Source organism: Aethina tumida, chromosome 2 (assembly GCF_024364675.1).
Source record: "Aethina tumida isolate Nest 87 chromosome 2, icAetTumi1.1, whole genome shotgun sequence".
Taxonomy (NCBI): Eukaryota; Metazoa; Arthropoda; class Insecta; order Coleoptera; family Nitidulidae; genus Aethina; species Aethina tumida.
The window spans coordinates 32,462,709-32,470,212 of record NC_065436.1 but is presented as its reverse complement, the minus strand read 5'-3'; the positions used below and the strand labels follow the sequence as shown (position 1 = coordinate 32,470,212).

Sequence of the window (7,504 nt, the reverse complement as noted above, 5' to 3'; positions counted from 1 at the left end):
TAAGTTTTGAAGATTATGAGATGAACGAAATAATTTTAGGAATTAAAAAAAAATCTGTTTTAAAAAATATATTTAGATTAGAATAAAATAATTTTAGGAATAAAAATATGTCAGTATTTAAAAATATTTTCATTTCTCATTATTATGGTTTAAAATTCAAAAATATCCAGATATTACTAATTATAATATTAAATAAAATATTCCATTCCAAATAACTCATTTTTCATAAACATTTTTATTTTTTATTATTATAAAATCCATAGTCACGAAAGCCTCAACATTTACTTATTAACTATTTGTTATTTTTTTTAATTTTTTTATATTTTTATTTTTAAATTTGTTAACATTAAAATTTTTATTAAGATTTATTCTTAGATGAAAAAAATAACTTTGGAAACAAAAAAAAAAAACATTAGTTTGTTTTATAAATAATTTTATTCATCATTATTTTGTTTTTAAACTCAAAAATATCCAGAAAATATACAATGTATATAATAATATACATTTAATTTTGAAAAGACTCCCTTTTTGTTTATGTTTTCTTTGTCTTACCCTAGAAACTATTATTTCATAACAATTCATCATTCCGTTTTTAATTTTTAAACAATTTTACATAGATTTTTTTATTAGATGAATATTATAATTAGTCAAGTCTAGATTTTTGTTGCTCGGAATTAAAAAAAAATGTCAGTTTAAAAAATATTTTCATTTATTAATTATTTTAGAAAATATTCGAAATAGTATTCTTACTAATTTTAAAAATAATCATTAAATAGAGTTTTTTGTGTTGTCTTAACGAACTATTTATACTTCATAATTTTTTTTTTTTTTTTTTCATTTTCATTATTCTTATTTTAAAATCAAAAATATATAAAATAATATTACGTTTTAACTATTTTACACATTCAATTTAAATTTTTTATTATATTAAAATTATAATTATTTATTAAAAAATATTTATATTTATTTTGATTAGAAATAATTTAAAAAATGAAACTATTTTGAAATATAATAGATATTTCACATTTAATTTAAAATTCATAAATAATCTGTGAAATAATAATTTTTTGACCACTAAAACAAATATATTTTCGTTGTATCAGCATATTTAAAAGTTCTTCGTCAGTTGGGACGAATAAAATCAAATTTTTCAATATCCCCAAGAAAACAACCCGCTTTATGGTCTCCCCTAGATGTATCGCTACGCGGGCCATCCGTATGTGCGATTAGAAAGTGGAGGTTAGGCCCGACGGCCGAAGACGTGGAAAACGCGCCGCCGGAGGATTCGGAATGGTGCGCGACGCGCCGCACTCGAATCAGTTAGTTGTACATCGCCGCGCGAACGTACGACAACTTTCTGGGGCCTCCTCGCTATACGTTTTCCGTGTCCCGACAAACCGTTTTTGCGTGCATTTTCCGCACACGTTTTCCCAATTTTCGGCCACTTCTTCGTCCTGTGGATCGTGCGATTTTTTAACTAATTTTCTGGATTTTTGGTTGGTTGTTGTGGATTGTTTTGCCGATTGGTTTTGTTGTTGGTGTGTTTTGAAAGTTGCGCGTCGCGCGACGCCGGAGGTGAGTTTAAATCCATTAATTTAATAATACAATAAAAATAAATGTCTTTTAATTTTTTTCTGTTAATTATAATACTTTTTATAATTATTTATAATTTTTTAAATAGTTATATTATTGCCATTACAATAGAAAGTTTTCTTATTGTAATGGCAATAATTATATTGTTAAAAAAACTATTTAAAATTATATTTATAGGTAATAATAAATAAGTTTTAATTTATTTTAATTTTTTTTTTTTTAATAAAGTCAAACTTCGATAAGTCGAAGTTTTGATAACTCGAATGTCTTGATAATTAGAATGAAATATTTGGCATCAAATTTGATAAGGTATATAAAATTATGGTCTATAATTTTTTATGACGTCTGTGGTCACTGCGTTTAAATGATCTTTTAAAATATCTGATATTTTTTTAAAGAAATCTTTGAGGAAAGACAACAAAAATATTGACATCACACAAATTGTCAACTTTGTTGAGTAGTCACGGTTGATGTAAAATGTGTGTAAAATATAGAAGATAAAGAAAAATCTTTCTTTTGATGCTAAGTTTGTCCACATCTGTTAAGCCGAATTGCAATTATAGTTTTATTTTTTCATCATTTAACTTGTTACCACTACATTATTTTAAGATATATGACCAGGAGAATATGAAAAAAAATATTTTTATATGATAAAGTTTAATAAATAAATAATCAAATATCTTAAATGCTTAATTCGTAAATTACAAGGAAAAATATTTTTTTACTGAGTATCAGCCATATTAGAAGCTTTTTTAGTTTTTTTTAAGGTCCCTTATTTTTTACTACATCTAACCAATTAATAGTTTCGAGATATATTATAAATAGTATTTTAGGTTGTTATAATTTCATAATAATTTATTTTTTTATTAAGATTAGCTTTTTTAAAGTTTCTTCTTAGATAAATAAAATATTTTTTCGTCCTTATATAAATTTCTAAGGACAGTTTTACAATAAATAATTTTTTTTTCTAATTATAATTCTTTTAAGTAGTTATGAAACTTTCAGACACTGTTTGAATTTTTTATTCAAATTTGAAATGATATTTTCTCTAATTTACATTTTTTCATTAATTAAAAAATTTTTAAACGTGAAGATTAACATCTTTTTGAAGACTATTTAAAAATAAATATTTTTAAAAATATTAGAAATGTCAAAAGTTTATTAAAAAATCTTTCCGATCACAATTATTGTTTCATTAGGTTCATTATTTTTTTTATCAAATTGATATTTGTCAAGATTAACTTTTTTAAAGACTGTTCTTACTTTTACCATATAATAAATAAATTAATACTTTTTTGAAAATAGATAAATATTTTTAAAAAATTTAAAAAAATAATTCAAATTGATATTTGTCTAGATTTTTTTTAATTTTTCTTAGATAAATAAAATAATTTTAAAGTTTTATAAAATTTTTCAGGGATAATTAAGTCAGTGTTATCTTGAAAGTCTTTTAAGGTTTTTCGGAGCCACTTTTATAAATAATATATTTTGCCAGTCAAAATTATATTAAAGTCTAGATAATTGATTCATTCACTTGTTGAATTTTTCTCCTGACAACTCGTTATTTGAGTTAAAAAATTCAACGAATTTTTTGAATGCCTTTACTAAATATTATATATTATTATAATACAAATAAAAAAACTTTACTTTGTTTTAAATGAATTTTTCAACAACTAAATTCCGAGCTTAATTAATATTTCATTGTTTATTTTAATTTAATGTTAAAAATATATGTATAGAATTAAATTAAATAAATAAATAAATAAAAATTGTTTGCTTTACAATTTTGTTATAATTAGTATTTATTTAATGAAAACATGAAAAGTATACAAAGAAAAAAATAAACCCAAAATTTATTTAATGCATCCACCTATTTTTAAAAATAAAAATTTATTTATAAAATATTGTTAATATTGATTTAAATTTTATCCAATCTGTACAATATTAAACAATGCATTAATAATAAATAAATATAATAGGATATTATAAAATATTTAAATTAAAATTACAGTTTTAAATATTAGCCTTGTAAATAATTGATTAAAAATATAATATTACAATAAAATTAACATTTACAAACTGAAATTAAATTAAATAAATTTATTAAATTACTTCCTTTAATTGTAACAAAATAAAAACATAAAATACAAATTAATGTAGTAAATATCTGAAATTAATACAATTTTATTTTAAATGACTGTTAGTTTTTTGATCTCAACTTGACATTAATAAAACTCTTGTTAATTAAATATAAACTAAAGTCGTAAACTTAATCGTATCTACCTTTTATACTATTAGAGACGTTATTAATTAACACAAATTTATCAGATTGCCCAGCTGGCTACGGTTGGCAAATATTTATACGTGAGAATTTATTGCAACTTCTTAGTCAACACAGTAATTTTTGTTTATATTTTTTCGGTCGATGAATAATGTTTATAACGTTACGTAAAATAGTGGGTTATTTAATTAAGTGGTTCTTGGAACCACAACGTTACCAAATCCTGCGTCCACCGAGCGAATAGGAACTTGCAGAGGTCGAGTTGTTATTTTTATTAAATCGTTGTTAGTCATAATGTTTGTTTATAAATGTATTTCGTTATTATGGATCTATAAATGTAAAATGTTTTTTCTGCTTTTGTTTCATTTGTTTTTATGACTGGGATTTTAAAAATAAATATTGATGCAAAACTGAATGATTTTAAAGAGCTTTAGTTTTGTTATATTTTTAAGTGAGATTAAATTCAATTTGTTTAAATTGCCATATGTTATTTTTATATAATAATACATAATCTTTTTTACAATTTTCCTTCTTATTTGTGTGAAATGATGTGGCAATATCGATTCTATTTTAACCGCTTTTTTTTTTTAAATTATCAACCGGATTTCAAATCTGTACGTTTGGTTTACCACTGGGCTTAAATTGCAGCCAAGCAACAATACATTGTTACCAATACATAAATTGAATTCAACGGTCGAGCGTCAATAACTTAAATAATAATGCTTTGTACATATTTTATTCGGTATCTTTTGTATTGATCACATTGGCGTCCTAATGTGTAATATAAATGCATTTGATCATACAATAGATTTTAAATTTGTCGTGAGTGTTCATACATTGTAAATAAAATTGCAGTTATTCTTGTACAGTTAAGCTGACAACAAAAATATTCGGAATAATTTCTGTTTTAATAAATTATAATTTCAAAATTTCATGTTCATTGAATTACAAAATATAGTTTTATCTAATTATTTTTTATAATAACTTACTTTTTCACAAATTTTATATTAGAAGAGTATTTTTATTTCATATTTTATTTTGAAATATATTTTTATGCATATCGTTAGGTGAATAAAATATTATTAATAAGTTAAAAAAAATCTATTTTCTATATTTTCATTCATAAATACGTTGACTAAAATTAATTTAAAAATGAATTTTTTTCACTCAACTTTAAATTGTTATCTTTTGACTTGTTATAATTAATTACTAATTATATAATATTTTAAATAAAATTTTATTCATTATAAAGTTTTTTACAGATTCCTTATTAATTTAAACAATTTTAACATTTTAAAATTATTTTTTTATTATTTAAAATATTCACATATTTCTTATGATTTTTTTTCATTACATATGTAAAAATATTTTTAGATGAATTGTTCAAAGCTCACAATAATAAATATTTTTATTGAACCTAAAAATATTTTTGTTTTATTTTAACAAATTATTGCTTCATAATAATTTAAAATATAAAATATTTTTTGTGTAGAATTTTAAATATAATTATTTTTCATTAGATATTTAAGAATATTTTTTAAAAAAATCCTGTTTGTTTATATAAAACAATTAATTCAAAAAATAATTATTTTCATTCAACTTTGTATTAATGTCTTTTGTCTTGTTTTAATTAATTATACAATGTAATTATTTAAATTTACTTTTTTATTAATTATACAATTTTCTACACATTCTTTATTAATTTACATAATTTTAACAATTTAAAATTATTTTTATTATTTAAAATATTCACTTTTTTTATTAGATACGTAAAAATATTTTTAGTCATTTTGAATTTATTCAAGGCTCACATTAATAAATTATTATTAACATTATTATTGCATTATCTTAAATATTATTGCAACATAAATCATATTTCATATTCAATTTTGAAATATAATTTTTGCAGATATTTACTTAAATAAAATATTTATTAAAATTAAAAAAAAAATGATCAAAAGTACTTTTATTCATAATTATTATATTTTTAAATATTTTAAATCATTTTTTATTATTGTCTTTATAATAATTTAAAATGTACTAAGTAATTTTTTAAATATTTCTTATTAAAATAATTATTAATTTGATTCAAAATTAAAAAGTATTCAGAATTGTTTTCTGTTTTTTTTTAACTGATTCATAATAAATTAAAAATTAATTGTTATTTAGTCATTTTCCATATTAAAGTTTAGATATTTAAGAATATCTTATGTTTTATGATTTAAACTATTTTTTAAAAGTTAAAAAAATATTTACTGTTAAAAAAACTAACAATTTTTATTTTTTTTATTTGATAAATATTAATAAAACATTTTAAAAATACTACAGAGTAAAAAAATGAAGTTTTTATAAAAATTGTTTTTTGAAATTTTATAATATATTTAAATCAGTTATTTTTGTGCAGTAAGTAACAAAAATATTCAGAAGATTAACCGTCGATTATACAAGTGTTAATTATAATAAGGAACTATGGAATTCCATGGAACAGGCCATGGTTATAAGTGTCTGTTTAAAATAATGGTGTAGTTGTAAAACATACTAAGATACAAAACATGCACTACCCATGAATAGTATTAGCACCATTGTCCTTGATCTAAAAGTAGAAAACACCGTAATCGTTTCTATTCATATTTATTATTAGTTATTGAATACAAGCAAAAACTATAAATGTGTCAGTTGTAATTAAAAATTGTCTATTTATGAATTCAAGTTAATTTATTTTAATAAATATATTATTTTTTATGACTATTGGTAACGGATTTTTTTAATATTAATTATATTAAAGTAATAAAAATCAAAACAAAAAAATCAAGGTTTGACATGTTTTGTATGCCATAATTTTAATATGGCATAACTCTCATAAAGTGATGTATTAAAAGTTCACCTCTAATAAAATTAAATGTGTTATGATTGAATATAAAGTGTTAAGTGTTCTCATTATTTTCATAACTTTCACACTTTATGTATTTAATAAAATAGTTTCCCCACATAATATTTTATTAATGAACGTGTTCTTAAATTTTAAAGTTTGGTGGGGCTTTATTCATTATTGTATAATTATAACTTGTATAATTATTATTCAACTGTATATAAAACCAAGAAAGTTTTTCTTATTTTAACGGTTGTAATTTTTTAATATGCATGCAATTATTGTCTAACGAGTTATTTCAAAAGGTTAAAATATAAATAAACGACTTTCTTTTCGACAATAAATTATCTTTAATCATCCAAACAAATTTCTATGACCGATTTAAGCGATTGTAGGAGTCACCAGATATTTTAGATATCAAATTAAGAAACCATGTAATTATTTTTTTGCATCAAACAATCCCACTGATCTCATTTCTGGCCAAACCGGAGCATAATAAATTAGATTTATCACCGGTTTATGAATAACAAGTATTCATGTATATAAAATTTAACTATTTAGTAAAAAATGCCGATTGAGATCTGACCTTAAAACGCATTACTGAATAACAAACGATGCTCTATCGAAACAACAATTAATCCCGGTCTGTGATTTATTAATTATAGAAACCGCGAGATGCTGTTGCTTTATGACAAATGATGCGAATTCGCTCCTAACTGGATTATCTACGAACCCTTTCGGTTGACTTGTGGGGGAGTGGC

The 7,504-nt window shown here is 21.2% G+C and overlaps 1 protein-coding gene across 1 annotated transcript in view; it reads left to right on the top strand.

Moving 5' to 3' along the window:
• Positions 1–1,326: 1,326 nt before the first annotated feature.
• The window catches only part of LOC109603102 (GATA zinc finger domain-containing protein 14), a 137,576-nt gene continuing 131,398 nt past the window's right edge, over positions 1,327–7,504 (top strand). The window contains exon 1 of the mRNA XM_049963935.1: positions 1,327–1,575. The gene's annotated coding sequence lies outside the window, so the exon portion shown is untranslated. The remainder of the gene's footprint in view (positions 1,576–7,504) is intronic.